Below are 15,009 nucleotides of genomic sequence, written 5' to 3' on the forward strand. Positions count from 1 at the left end.
GTTCTCACTCACTGGCCATGCAGGGAGCCAAAGTGTCATTTAATTAATTAACAAGTCCTCTCCTGCAGCGGGAGGCAGTTTTTAGCACAACCCAGTTTGACGGCTGCGAGCAGAGTCGTTGGCAGCCAGGCGCCCGGGCCGGGCTCCCACTCGGAGTTCTGTGGGTGCCCCGGCCCCAGTCACCCTCAGCCCGCAGTAGCCCCTGTGTGGTCTCCAGGCCCGCCCAGCATCGCCGCTGCCCCCGCCCCTCCCCTGTGGTGGCGGACAGTGGGCGCAGAGCAACCGCGGGCAAAGCAGAAGCAGAGGCAAGACCAGTTGTGCGTTGGGAGGGGGCCCCTTGGCTTCAGGCCGCCCTGGGTTCAAATCCCAGCCCTTCCTATGCCCACTGCCACCTCCAGCTGGGCCTCAGATGCCTCATCCGTGAAGGGGCGAAGGTGTCCCCCTCATGGGTGTGGCGTGTTAACGCCCAGCAGGGACCAGTACACAGTAGGTGCCCTATAGGTGCACCTCCATCTCTTATTTCCACTGTAATGGGGCCGGCGCTGCTGCACTCAGAGTGCCAAGGCAGGGAAGACGGGACACCCGGAGGGAGGAGGCAGAACGGGGGAGCTGGGGAGCCACAGCTGAGTGTGGAGGGCGGGGCTACGCTGCCCGGGGGCGGTCTGCCTCAGCGTCACGGCAGTGACGGCCGGCCGCGAGCTGCTGTCCCACCGAGTGCCCCCGAGGCCCGGCTGTCCCAGCTTTGAGGCCCTCGCCCCAGACATTTGTTGTTATTGGTTGTGTCTGACTCTTTGCAACCCCATGGACTGTAGCCCGCCAGGCTCCTCTGTCCATGGGATTCTTCCAGGCAAGAGTACTGGAGTGAGCTACCATGCCCTCCCCCAGGGGATCTTCCCAATCCAGGGATCAAACCCACATCCCCTGCATTGCAGGCAGGTTCTTTTTACTACTGAGCCACCAGGGAAGCCCGATAGAGTCACAGGAAGTTGCAAAATTGGCACAAAGAGAGAGGTCCTTCATCTGGGAATGTCATCATTTTATCTTCATTCCTGAAAGGTATTTTCCTGGACATAGAAGTCTGAACCGCACTTGGAAAACAAGTGTGCTCCTTCTATCTGCCTCCATGGTTGCTGATGAGACAGCCAAAGTCATTTGGATAATTTTCCCCTTACAAATAATTCGTTACTTTTCTTTCTGCTTTCATGAGTTAATTCTTTGTCTTTAGTTTTTAGCAGTTTGATCTTGACGTATCTGACAATGAGTTTCTTTGGTTCACTGATCTTGAACCTGTAGGATTATGTATTTTAACTAATCTTCAGCCATTTTTTCTTCAAATATTTTTTCTGCATCTCACTTTCTTGTCTCCCTCTGAGATCCCAAGTCTGTGAAGATTAGACCTTCTGATAGTACCCCTCTGGTCCCAGAGGCTATGTTTTTCTTCTCTTAATCTCAGCTCTCCTCCTGCTAGTAGCAGAGACTTTCAATTGACCTGTGTTCATGTTCACTAGTAATTTCTTCTGTTATCGCCATTCTTCTATGGGACTCCACCCCTGGGTACTTTTTACTTGTTTATGTATTTTTCAGTTGTCATGTTTCCGTTTGTTTCTTCATGTCTCTATTTGCTGAGGTTTCTATATTTTTTATTTCAAGAGTGTTTGCCCATACTTACTGGAGCATTTTTATAATGACTGCCTTTGAATTTTCGTTTGATCTTCCTAACATCTGTGTTATCTCAAGTTGGCTCCTGTTTATTGTTTTGTGCCATGCAAAACACAAGTTGTGATTTTCCTGTTCTTTTGTATGCCAACTTGTTTTGGATTGCATCCTAGAAATCTTGAATACTACTCTATAGGCTCTGGATGTTGTCTGAGTCCCATGGAGATGTAGATACTTAGGCTGGAGCAGATAATCAAACCAGTCGCGTTCAGGCTGCAGGCTCCGACCAGTCTTCAGGGGCTGGGATTCCTGCGTCAGGTCAGAGTTTAGAGCCTTTTGTTGCTCTTCAGATCCATCCTGTGTGGTTGTTCTGGGCTTGAGCAGTGTCTACCCTGTAGCTCATTTCTCAGATTTTTGGCACACCGTTTATCATCCACACCCACTTAGTTTGACCCTTGGCAATCACACACAAGTAAGGGTCACTTTCCCACACCCTTCATTTCCTGGGATGCCTTCCTTTGGTCTTTGGCCAAAGGGAGAGGTTTTCATCAGAATGCTCCACTGTGTACTTCCTTGGGCTGTGTCCATACCCAGGACCAAGCGGAGTGAGGAGGGGGTGACAGAAAAAAAAACGTGAGAAAGAACTGGCATTCTTGAGCATGCAGCTCCTAGTTGGAGAGGACATCTCTCCTCCACTGGTACGCTGAACACCTGCGGGCCCACTGCTGTCACCAAAGCCAAGCTGGCCACTCTGAGGGCTGCCTGGGGGCTGGGTGTTGGATGACAGAGAACAGAAAAATAAGCTGGGCATCTCTCCACCCTCTTCCTTGAGCCGTAACGGGAGGGATTTTCTCTGAGCTCATCTGGTGGTTCTGATGCCTATTCTAGACCTCAGCCTGCCTTGAGTCTAAGCGGCAGGACATGAGGGACAAAGCGGGGAAGTTGCCAGTGAGTTGAGGGTGCTTCAAAGTCCAGTTTTCTTCCAGGCTCCTGCTCGCCTTCACTTGCCAGAGTCCTCACACAGCTGCTCCATGGGCTCTGTCCAGGTTTGACAGCCACGTTCAGTGAGGGGATGTGCGTGCCCGCACCGTCCCACCTAGAACCAAACCCTGGAGACTTTGACACCAATCTCCCCTGCCTACAGCCTCAACCACCAGGGCGTCTGCGCTCGTGTGCTCCGTCGCGTCAGTGGTGTCTGATCCTTTGTGACCCTGTGGCTCGCCAGGCTCCTCTGTCCACAGGATTCTCCAGGCGAGAATACTGGAGTCAGTTGCCAGGCCCATCTCCAGGGGATCTTCCTGACCCAGGGATCGAACCCACGTCTCTTATGTCTCCTGCACTGGCGCCACCTGGGAAGCTCACTGTGGCACCCACCTATCTTCAAATGGGAGAAGGTTAAGAAGGGATGGGTCCCCCCATTTAATTATCTATGTTTCCAGCATGGGGACGTCACAGACCCTCCATCTGGGACACAAGCGAGGGTCTAGATTGACCTGCCAAGCCAAGCATCACCCCACGGGGAGAAGGCCGGGGTGAAGCTAACCGGGCCACGGGATGGGGCAGGCAAGGTCCAAAGCCATCACTGACCAGTCGGCCGAGCACGGCTCCCCATCTCTTGAGTCACCCAGAATTCAGGAAGGGCAGGTGGGCAGGAGCGTTGTCCTCTGACCTTCTTGATCTGTGGACTCTCCCCACACTGCCTAACAGTAACCTTCCCTCTTCAACCCTCGAGAAAAGCCTTTATCTTCCTATGAGATGCTGGTCCTCTGAGCCATTAGGCTGCTTTTTAGAGGCTTATTTATTTTTGGCTGTGCTGGTGTTTGTTGCTGCACGTGGGCTTTCTCTAGCTGCAGCGAGCGGGGTATACACTCCTCACTGAGGCTCACAGTTTCCTCACAGCACTGGTTTCTCTTGCTGCGGGGCACAGGCTCTTGGCGTGCACGCTCTGTAGTTGCAGCTCTCAGGCTCTAGAGCATGGGCTCAGTAGCTGTGGCACATCGGCTTCGTTGCCCCATGGCCCATGGGATCTTCCTGGACCAGGGATCGAACCTGTGTCCCCTGCACTGGCAGGCAGATTCTTAACCACTGGACCACCAGGGAAGCTGCCCGGACACATTTGTTCCAAAGTTCTCACCTTCTTCTGTCACTAAACGGATGGAAGAGCCAGCCTCCGTTAGGCGAACGGCGTTCTCAGGACTGAGAGCTGGTGGGCCTCCCCAGGGTGGGGGAGCGGTGAGGGCGGATGGGGCCACCGTGGGGCTGTGTTGACGCCTGCCCTGCGGAGGGGACGTGGCCACCATGCACAGCAGTGACGGGGGGCTGGGAGGTGGCCGTGCTCCCACCGGGGAGGGTGGTGGAGCGCAGGCCACGGCCGCTGCGGACGGTGGTGCTGCGGGGACCCCCTCTGTCACTGCCACGACTGCCGCCCCTCGGGGTGTGAGCCCAACTTCACCTCAGCGGGCGGGGGCTGGACGCTGGCCACGTCTGGCCCGTGGGGTCTGGACAGGAGTTTGGCTGAAGCCGCTGGGCTGTTGGTTGAAGAAACAGTCTTCTGCCCGGGATCTCCCTCCTCTGCTGCCCCCAGCCCTGTGCGACTCAGGAGTCGGGTGAGCTGTCACCAGTGAGACCCCGACCCATTGCGGGGTGGGGGCAGGGAGGTGGCCGCCCACAGCCCGGGTCCCGTGCCTGGGTCCTGAGAGACTGGCCTGCTGGCAGTTCACTGTGGAGAGTGGACCCGAGCGGGCAGGTGGGGGAGAGGCTGTGCTGGGCGCCTGCGTCCCAGGGGCGCCCGCCGGCCCTGCAGAGCTGCCCCAGCCTGGGGTGAGGGCTCGGCCCCCGCTGCGTCCACCCATCAGGCCTGGGCAATGGGCTGCCCTGCGGTGGACACAAGGAGGCTCCTGCCAGCCAGGCTGGTGGCACAGAGTGGGCGGGCAGCGGCTGGCAGCAGTGCTGGGGAGCTCGAGCCTGGTCTGAAGGAGAAAGGGGTGGCTCCACCCCGGAAGCCACCACGAGCCCCAGGGCCCGGAGAAGGGGCCAGGCCTGTTCACCGCTGACCCCGCTCCTCCCCGGCTCCTCCCAATGCGGTGACTTCATGGAGTTGGATTTCAGCAGCAGAGCTCAAAGCAAAAGTAGATGATAGGGAGGAAGGTGGGAGGGGGGGTCAGGATGGGGGACACATGTACACCCATGGCTGATTCATGTCAATGGATGGCAAAAAACACTTCAATATTGTAAAGTCGTTAGTTTCCAATTAAAATAAATACATTAATTAAAACAATAGATGGTGGGATGGAGCTGGAGGGGACGCTTCATGGCTGGGGGCCGGGGGTGGGGGCCTTAGACGGGGCTGGGCCGCAGGTGCCTCCTCCACACAGAACCGCCCTGCTGCCTGTGGGGGACTCACGGGGGAGTGACCCGGAGCGGGTCCAGACCCGGATGCTGGATGAGGACACATTCCCAGGCCCCAAGGTTCCCAGGCGGGACCTGAGCACCGCTTCCACACGGGGCTCCAGCCCCAGGGAGGACCTCCTGCCTCTGGGCCAGGCGGAGACCCAGCCTTGGGGCACAGGTGCAGCGCTGAACCTGGTCTGAGCCCCACCTTGCTGGACAGACCAGGGATCCCATCCTTGGCCGCGGAGAGGCCTGGGTAAGAGAAGCAGAGGGGCAGCGGTTGTGGGGATCCCACTCTGAGCTGGACACCGGCTGCATGACGTCCGCCAGCAAGTCCACGCTCCATCCGGGGCCCACACGCTGCTGCCCCCTCCCCTCTGTGCCCAGCCCGACTGGACTCCTGGCAGAAGAGGCAGAGCCCACAGTGCCGCGGTGACTCCCGCGGCGCCCCCTCACTTTATTTTTATCCCTGTCGAGCCCTATAAATACTGCAGTGATCGCCAAGTACAGTCAGCATGCCCAAGGCCTCCCGCCGCCAGCGCTGCCCACCCACTCGGCGGGCACCCAAGGCCAAGGGGCCGAGAGCCGAGGCTCTGGGGAGGTGGGGCAGGCCTGGGTCGGACCCCAGCTCCCCTCTGCTTGGGGCATGTTGGCACCGCCCTTCTTGCTTTCTGGTTATGGTGCCAAGCAAACAAGATGTTTTCTTTTTCTGGAGTCCCTGGATCTCAACTTTCCCGTCAGAGAAATAGGGGTGACAACCCGGGTGGAGGCTGTATGTGGTTGTCTCCCCTCTCCAGATGCCCACTCCTGGAGGGGACAGGGGATTCTCTGGCTTCAGTCTCTGCTGCCCCTGTGCTTGGGTCAAGACCCTTTGTGAATATTTGTTGGGTGAGTGGATGGATGGACGGATGATGGATGAAAGGATAAATGGGTAGGTGCGTGGGCAGATGGATGGAAAGTTGAGAGGGTGGACGGATGAATGACATGATAATGGCTGGAATGTGCTAAATATGAGGGGCTCGGGGCAGTGCGGGAGCCACACCATTGTGCTTTATCAGGGCACGCCCCCTTCACCTCCAGGCAGCCACTGCTCTCAGATGACAAGTCCTCCCTGGATCTGTCAAGACATGGAGGGAGGAGGGGCTTAGGAACTCACCTGGAGGACTGGTGAGGGAGTCCCAGGCAGGGGCAGGGGGAGGGGGGCTCACGAAACCAGAAAGCCAACGTGGATGTGCTCCCCAGCCGGGAGACTCTGCTCTGCCCCCCACGGTGGTGGTGCCCCCAGGCGAGAATGTGTGGAAAGGCCGTCGTGGCTTAGGACACAGGGACACGGGGGGTCATGTTGGGGCTGGGCCTTGGTCCTCCCTGATCTCACCGCAGGGACCACCGTTCCTGGGCCCGGCCGGCCCTGCAGAGGCCTGGGCGCGTGTCCCCATGCTGGACCCTTACTCAGCTGGTAAGCCTGCCTTGCTAACCACCCCCCTTGATGGAAACGAGGGAGATGCCTGGGTGGTCTGCTCCACATCAACACCAGGGTAACGCCACCCAGTAACCCTGTACTGCCTGCGGGGCTCCAAGACCCTCATCCCACCGCCTCATAGCCCTGGGCACTCCCTGCAGTCAGGCTGAGGAAGCAGCCCACTGTGGTCCAGCCTGGATTCCCTTTCTCTCGGCCTCCTTCACCTCTGAGGGGCCAGAGATGCCGTCCGTTCTCGTGCCAGACACTCCCAAGGGTAAAGGTGCACAGGGCCTGCTGGCTGCAGGGAGAAGCCATACCCTCAAGCCCCCTTGTCCACCTGTTTTCAGAGCCCACAGCTTGGCCAGGGGGCAGGTATACGAGAGGGAGAAAGGACAGTCAGGGATCTGGGCTAACAGAGAGAATTTTAGAGCTTGAGGAGTCGTGGGGACCCCAGGGAAAGGGACAGACAGCAGAGACCCCAGCCTTGGGGACCTGGGCAGCAGCTGAGAGAGAGAGAGAGACGAGCACTGGACCGGTAGCCAGGAGCTCAGGCTCCAGCGCTGTGAAAGGGCAAGCCCTGGGCTGGGCAGCTTGGAGGGGCAACTCCGTGGGAGGGCCAGGCTTGAAGGGTGGGGACCGACCGGGCACGGGTGAGAGGGCGCGCCTGGAGAGTTGGTGCCGTGGGCTTGGGCACCAAGGCACTTGGATGTGATGCTGGGTGATGGTGGCCCAGGAAGGGCCTTGAGTGGGGGTTCACACCCCCAAATCAGACCAGGTGCATGAGCTGGCAGAACAGGGGCACTGTGGAGCCGGTCCTGGGGAGGGTGCTCCCACTCAGCCCCCTCACAGACCCCTTGCATCATCCCAGGAGGTGGGGCTGGCGGGCTTTCCGCCCACACACAGCACTGTCGTGAGGTTCAGCAGCTCTCTGGGTTGCAGGGAGGGAGCCCTGGAAGCACACAGTGTTGTGATTTTGTAAAATGTTCTTCTCATTGAGGTTTACCTTTGCTCATTAGCATCTTGTTACCGCAGTTCCCTGCACGCACTGGTGGGGGTGGGGGACAGTGCACTGAAATCAGTTCTTGACTCTGAGTGTCAGAGTGTGTGTGACTGTGTTTGTGCCAGTGTGTGCAGGGAGGAGAGGAGGGGAGACGGGGGAGTCCAGACAAATCCCCACGGGTTAGAGGAGCTCAGACAGAATTCCACCCAGGAGGTGGACAAGGTAACCCTCTTCAGCAGCCACGGTAGATTCAAACCAGTCCTGCCTGGCAAACTCCTACTTATCCTTCAGCACCCAGTCCAAATGCTCCTTCTCTGGGAAATCTTTCCAACACCCTGGGGAAAATGTACTGTTTCTGAATGTGACCTTCTAACTCAGAAGGTAAAGAATCTGCCTGCAATGCAGGAGACCCAAGTTTGATCCCTGGATTGGGAAGATCCTCTGGAGAAGGGAATGGCTACCTGCTCCAGTATTCTTGCCTGGAGAATCCCAGAGACAGAGGAACCTGGTGAGCTACAGTCCGGGGGACTGCAAAGAGTTGAACATGACTGAATGACTAACAATAATAAATAACAACAGACTTAGCACCCGGTAGGTGATTCTTTGGGCCTGTCTCCTTCTGCTCCTCTGAGACACGCTGAGGGCAGCACCCACATGGTGCCTGACACTAGTGCTTGGCACCATCCAAGACTCAATGATAAATCAGACAGGCCACATGCTCACACATGCCCTGCGACTCCAGTGGGCCAGGCCTGGGCTAAGGGCTGGAAAGGCTTTGCAGGTGCTGGCCCGCACAAGCCTCGCGTCAGCCCGGAGAGCAGGGCACACTGTGGTCCGTGTCGCAGGCCTGAGGAAGCCAAGGCTCGGCGTCGCTGCCACCCTGCTGGCCTGTGGTAGAGCCGGGAGAACGTGCCGCAGGGCTGGTGGGAGGCTGGGCAGTCAGCGGCCGTGGCCACTGGTCCGGTGGCTCAACTGGATAGAGAAGTTCAGAGGCAGGGAAGAAGGAGCCTGTTTGTCCCTAAACAGAGACCCGATATCAAAAGAACAAGGCGCTGCGTGCTCAGAGCACCTCAGGAAATCAAGGGGCTTGCAGGCAGGAGCTACGCTGGTCTGGTGTGGGGGCTCTTCCGCAGAGACAACTTACCAGGCTACCCCCAGAGGAACTCAAAGCAAGGGCCCAGCTCCCGGTGCCCTGCCTGCAGGTGAGCGCACCCTCGCTGGGTGCCGGGATAACCCCGACGTCTCCCTGCCCCTTGCTGTTTGCTTGTCTTCCTCACAGACTTGCCAACTCCTCACCCCGACTCCCTGGGCCCCTGGGAAACAGCGCTGGGCTGGCCGTCTGGGCTCGGGGCCCTGCAGAGGCGGCACCTTCTCCTCTGTTCGTTTCCTGACCTTGCCCTCTCCTCTCACACTCGCTCACCTGCAGATGAGATGGCCCCTCTCCTGGGCCCGTTCCCTCTTAGGGCTTGTCCGGTGATAACCGGGAGCCCTCAAACCGGCGGAGCTCCTCCACGTCCTGGTGACACGGGGGATGCACGCAGGACCGTGGGGCCGGCTTATGGCAGCTGGAAAGGGGGTCCTTCACTGCTGCTCCCGGTCCTCTGTCCGGGGCCAGCCATGGGGCCACCAAACTGCCCAGGAGTCCACGGAATATGGCTGTGTCCAAGACAGGGAAGCAAGCACCCAGGAGTGCTGGCTGCCTTGGCTGGTCCCCAGGGTGTCCCCTCCAGTGTCTGCATTCCCACTCCTCCTGCTCTCGCCTCCCACAGGAGCACCGTGGGCTACCCCGTGGCTCAGCGTGGCCGGCAGGCTCACCGCCCTCACGGGGTCCCACCTTCACCTGGGTCCAAGTACCGCTGAACAGCGCGTACACCGAGAACCGTAATCTCGGGCCGAACTGCGTGCCGTGGAGTGGAAGGTAAGAGGTGCTTTTCAACCCCACAGCCCGTGATCTTATGGCCACTACAGGCTGAGAGCCCCACGGGGCGCCAGGTTGTGAGACGGAGGTGGAGCCCTGGCTGGGTGTCAGGGACAGGCTTGGGCCCCCAGAGCCGCTGAGGCCCCTTGGAATCTGTGGGTGCCCCTCCCCATCAGGGCCAGTGCCCCATCCCCTGCTCCCCGCGGCTGAGGGAGAGAAGAGGTGGTCAGAGCAGCTGGCGTGGTCAGGACGGAAGGCTACCCCTCAAGACTTCCCCATGCTAGGCGTCCTCGTAGAGTGGGCCTTCCCTGACCCCCAGCCCCCTTTGGGTCCCCACACCCCCGTTCTGCTCCTGTAAAGCCTCCACCCAGGTTCCCAAGCACATCTGTGTGACTTGTAGCCCATCTGCTAAACAAACCACAAGCACTGCGACAAGGGCTGTGTCTTCACAGAGACTGCTAGGTGGGCCCCATCGTCACCGTCTTACTTAGTGCAAGAGCCCAGATGGCTGCTGGGAACATAGTCCTTGGGAGGACGAAGTTTCCTAGCCTCCCTTGCAACTAGAAGTATCCAGAGGACCCAGTTCTGGCCAAGCAGGGGTGATGGTGTAAGCAGGTTATGGGGTGTACAATATCTAAGAAGTGTTTTTTAAAGGATGGGATTGGAGGTGAGTGACTTTCCACTGTTCAGTTCTCCTTCTTGCTATTGGAAAGCAGATGTGATGGCTGGCACTCACACAGCCACCTTGTGCCATGAGGCAGAGGGCTCATTTGAAGATCAGAGAAGCAACAAGATTAAACAAGTCCAGGATCCTGATGATTGTGAGGGGCGCCCTACCAGCCTTACAGCCTATTTAGGCTAGATGTGTAATACTGAAAGTACACACTGATCTTATTTCAGTCACTGTTATTGGAATTTTTTAAGTCACTGTTATTGGAATTTTCTGTCATTAGCAACCAAATCTAATTGTATGGCATCCCCAGGGCTTAGCATGTTGCCTGACACTGGAAATAAGATTGTTGAACGAATAAGTGATGACAAACAGGGTAAGATTTGGCAAGAGGAGTCTGGACGCTGTGCCAGGTAGCAAGCCTGGGTGGTGGGTGTGGAACAGACAGATGGCTCCTTGGGGCGTGGAGATGTCTCCTCCCACAAGGATGGAGAAGCAGGCTCTGCTACTTCCTAGGAGGGGCGGCAAACTCCTCCTTCACAGAGGATGTGATTAGCAAAGATGACACTCAAATGCTCCTGTTGGGATTTTCTTTTACTTTTTTTTTTTTTTTGCCACTCCTGCTTGGTGATAAATACCTTGGGAGGCTGTTACGAGTTTCATGCTGGAGTCAGTTTTCTAAGAGCCTGGGGCTGTGATGAGACTGGTCTTGAATGATTGGGGGCAAGATCCTTCTCTTGGTCAGACCCCTGCGAGGTGCTGGGCCTGTTCCAGAACTTTCCCAGCACACATTCCTCTGTGACACTGCCCCCCACACGGGTGACAGCGGGGCATGCCCCCCCCCCCCGCCCCCCACCCTGCATCTTCCACGCCTGCGCTCTGGCACTCTGTAGCCTCAGAGGCTCCCATATCAACGCTTTGGAAAATGTGCCCAGGGGAGGTGTCACTGCTCAACATCACCCAGCAACACAGGTGTAGGTGTGGTGATAGAACAGACTAGGCTCTGTGGGGACACTGAGTGAACACTATGCCCCTGTGCGTGTCTGAGGTCAGTTTTAGTGGGCGCTGCACAGAGGGTCCTCCTGAAGTGGGGCACAGAGGGAGGATGTAACGCACAGACAGATATCTTGTGGGGGCTGCGGCAGCTTCCTCCCTCCGTTCTTTCTCTGGGGGTCTCTTAGATGTTCCCTTTACCCAACCTCCCTCCTGGTTCTCCCAGGGGGAGGTCCTGATGGAGGGGCCCGCGCTACTGCTTCTGGGTGGTGGGGTGGGGCGCCAGAGGGCTTGCCCCAGATAAAGAGGAAGCAGCAGGTACTCAGCACTGGCTCTGGGCTGGCCCTGCTGGCACCAGACCAGGGTCCCCCAAACTCTGGGATCTAACGCCTGACCATCTGAGGTGGAGCTCATGTAATAATCATGGAAATAAAGTGCACAATAAATGCAACGCCCCAAACCATCCCCCTCTCTCCCCAAAAATTGTCTTCCGCGGGTCCCTGGTGCCAAAACAGCTTGGGACGCCGCTAGACTACCCAGTAGAGAGGTGGGGGGCTGGGTCGGCAGGAAGCACACTCTGCAGGCTGTCGTCCTGGAGGAGGTGTGGTCCCGTTTCCCCTCCTTCCCTCCACCCGCCCCCCCCAGCACGGGGCGTGGCCCCGCACCCTCAGCTCCACAGCCGGGCGCTCTAGAGACCCGTCCCCATAAGGCCCTCCGCGGAAAGGCTTTGGTCTGCGCCCCCGCAGGTACGGATCAAGGCGTGGCGTCCAGGGGCGCGGCTCCTCTCGGCAGTCCCCGTGGGCCGTCCTAGACCTGGGCGCCGACCCTTCTGTCCTCGGCTCTCGAGTCCAGGCCCTGCGTGGCCACTGCGTCGCAGCGGCTCTGCCTCTCAGACCCTTGAGATCTGGTTGGGCCTCCGAAGCGAGTCCTCCCACTTCGTGTTTAAGTCTTCCCTTCCCCTGCTCCGCAGATGGGAAGACATAGCCTCGGAGAAGCGAGTAAGCCGGCCCCGAGGCCGGTACTTGATGCGCAGTACCTCGTTGCTCTGGAGGACCACACATCCCGGCAACCGCAAGCGCGCCCGCCGGGCGCAGGCTTTCTGGCCCAGTCGGCCGCCGTCCCGGACCGTTTCCGCCGCCCGCGCGGGGCCCTCTGGGACATGTAGTTCCGAGTCGGACACCGCCCTCGGCGCGTCCCTGGCTCTGCGGCCATTGGCTGGCTCGAGGCGTCGGAGCTGAGGCGACGGGCGGGGGCGCCTCGCGGCCCTCGCCGCGCGGGAGGGTCGTCACGTGATGTTTGGGTCCTGGCTCCGCCCCCCACCCCGCCCCGCCCGCCTAAAGCGCACAGAGCGCGCCCGCGAGCTACCCAGGCCCAGGTGAGGCGGCTGCGCGCGGCGGAGCCGGGCCGGCGGCGGCGGACCCGCGGGGCGAGGCTGGGTCGGCCCGGGGCTGTGCTCCCCAAGGAGGGGGCAGCGCCGAAAGGGGCGCGCGGGGCCCGCAGGGCCAGGGCCGGCGCTGGGGCCGGGGCCGGGGGCGGGGCGCGCGCGGGGCGGGCGGCGCCTCCGGGAGGGGTGGAGCTGCCGTGGGCTGAGGCCTGTAGGGGGTGGGGCCATTGGCGGGGCGGGGCCATAGACGGGGCGGGGCCATAGACGGGGCGGGTCTCGGGGGCGGAGCGCTTGTCCAGGGGCCCCGGTGCCCACTTGCTGGGCACCGGCATGGTCCTCGTCGCCCGCGAGTGGGAGGCAGCCGTCGAGGGAGAGCCCGGCCCCGCGTGCCTCCTCTCCGGGCCTTCCTGCCCTCCCTCTACGTTTGGCTTGAAACGTGCCTCCTGGGCACCGAGGATGAGGGCTCTCCCGCCTGTCCACCTTCTGCTGACCCCGATCTGTGCTGCCTCGGTGGACGCCCTTCGGGGGCCTCCTGTCGGGAGACTCAAGTCTCACTCATGCCCTCTGGGCTCCACGCGCGCCGTCCGGCGTGGCGGCCACTAGCTAGCGAGGCGCAGGCCTGGAACATTGCGGTCATGGCAGAAAGTTCTCCGGGTGGAGCAGCGGGACTAGACGGGCCTCTGCCATGGCAGCTACTCCTGGCTGTCTCCTCCCCTGCCCTCTTCCTGCCCACTTTTTGCCCACTTCTTGGTTCCTGGCTGGATGGCACTTCACCGTGCTTCCAGTGGGTCTCAGCCCACTTTCCTGACAACCCTTTCCTATCACTACCCTGGTTCAGGTCCTTTCCCTTTTCCTTCCCGGCGCTTCATGTTTTGTGTTTGTCACTTGTTTGCTTATTTCCTGCTTTATCCTGGGTCCCCGTGAGGCAGGGGTTGCGATTGTTCCTCACTATAGCCCCCGTGTGGACACAGTGTCAGGGTGAGAACCAGGGCAAGTGTGTCGGTATTGGAGTGCTTCGGCCTACTGCAGTGGTACTTCCTAGTGGCTCATCCTCATATACTGTAGGTCCTCAGTTCAGCAAATGCTTGCCCAGGAGTGGCTGTGGGAGAGTGTCAGTCTAGGAAGGCTTCCTGGAGGAGGTGGAGCTTCCTGGCCCCCTGCACATTTCTCTCCTCCTCTGTTGGCCTGTTTGCCCTGACTGTATTCCCTCTGCCTTCCCTGGGTGCTCCTCTGCAGGCCCTGAGGTGGGCGCCTAGGCATGGGCACTGCTGTCTGGGGGTTTTGGGTCTTGTGGGCAGACAAGAGTCCTTAAGCCCCCTCCTGTAAGGTGATGGTTGGTCGGGACCTGGTTCCTGCCCTTTGATCCAGCCACATCTTCCACCACTTGCTTCGTGTGGCCCGCTAGGGCACAAGCTCTTACTTCCTGCACATCCCATGTCTTTTCTCACTGGTGTGAGACTGTCTGTGTCTTCCGCTTAGAATGCCTTGTACTCCGACTGTCTCCTATCTCCCCTGGATTGGTTCATCCATGTCTGTGCCCATGGCTCACAGCACACAGCACCCTGCTTGTTACTGAGAGTTTTCTTGCTCTCTGACTAGTGTCTGGACTAGTGTTTGGGAGAAGTTAGACCTGTTTTTTTTTTTTTAATGCTCACAGGCATGTCAATGGTTGCTGGGTTTGTTTTGATTGTGTTATTTGCTACAAGAGAAATTTAATCTGGGTGGCTCAGTCCAGCCATAATTCTTTCTGTTATTTGAATTGTGATTTGTGACATCAGTAGTAATAACGGACTTGCTGAGCTGTGAAGGTAGCGGCCCCTGAGATTTGACTGTTTTCTGCCAGAACACCCAGCACTGCCTGGCTGGGTGTTCGCTGGGTCCGTAAATGGAGGAGTGGGTGATGAAAGACTAAAGTGGAGGGAGAATGAACAGATCAGAGTGAAGGGGCCTGTTCTGCCTCCTCCAGCGATGTTGCCCTGGGGTGTTTGATGCTGGTTCTTAGACTTGGCCCTGCTCTCTGCTCTGAATGTTCTTGTCCTGCATGGGTGCCTTAGGGCAGAGGAGGCAAATACCACTCACAGATTTTCTTGAAGCCACACATGAGAATCAGAGAAGAAATGTGGATAAAGTAACTGTGTAGGGTAGTCACTCATATCACAAATTTTAGTGCACGCTATCATCTGGGAGACATGGTAGTGAACCTGACATTCCTGTTGCCGTAATAAATAGGACCGTTTTAAATAGTGATGATTGTTTTGAGGAAAATTAAGTGGAGTGATAGAGAGCTGAGCACTAGTGATAGAAGGTGAGTTGGAAGTGCCGTTGCTGAGGTGTGGGCGCCGAAGCCCTGGGAGGGGCCGTGGGAGTCAGGGAGTGCTCGGGATGCTGGTGTGGCCGCCCCCCTTCTGAGCAGCCCTCTGGCTCTAGAGTGCTGGCTCCGGCCTGTTTGTGAGGCACACTAGAGGGAGCACAGGAGAACCGACCATTGTCACCCTCTTCGTATCGTTGCCGTGATGGTCACCACCACTGTGGACCCCTG

At 58.7% G+C, this 15,009-nt stretch overlaps 1 protein-coding gene across 9 annotated transcripts in view; it reads left to right on the forward strand.

The window, feature by feature from the left end:
• The first annotated feature begins 11,749 nt into the window (after positions 1 to 11,749).
• Positions 11,750 to 15,009, forward strand: part of TSNARE1 (t-SNARE domain containing 1) — a 113,909-nt gene continuing 110,649 nt past the window's right edge. For 7 of the 9 annotated variants that reach the window (XM_061123099.1, XM_061123102.1, XM_061123101.1 and 4 more), the window contains exon 1: positions 12,405 to 12,461. The gene's annotated coding sequence lies outside the window, so the exon portion shown is untranslated. Of the gene's footprint in view, positions 11,833 to 12,404; positions 12,462 to 15,009 lie in introns of those variants that run through there. The other 2 variants (XM_061123096.1, XM_061123103.1) reach the window with 1 other exon arrangement.

Source organism: Dama dama, chromosome 21 (genome assembly GCF_033118175.1).
Source record: "Dama dama isolate Ldn47 chromosome 21, ASM3311817v1, whole genome shotgun sequence".
NCBI classification, from domain to species: Eukaryota; Metazoa; Chordata; class Mammalia; order Artiodactyla; family Cervidae; genus Dama; species Dama dama.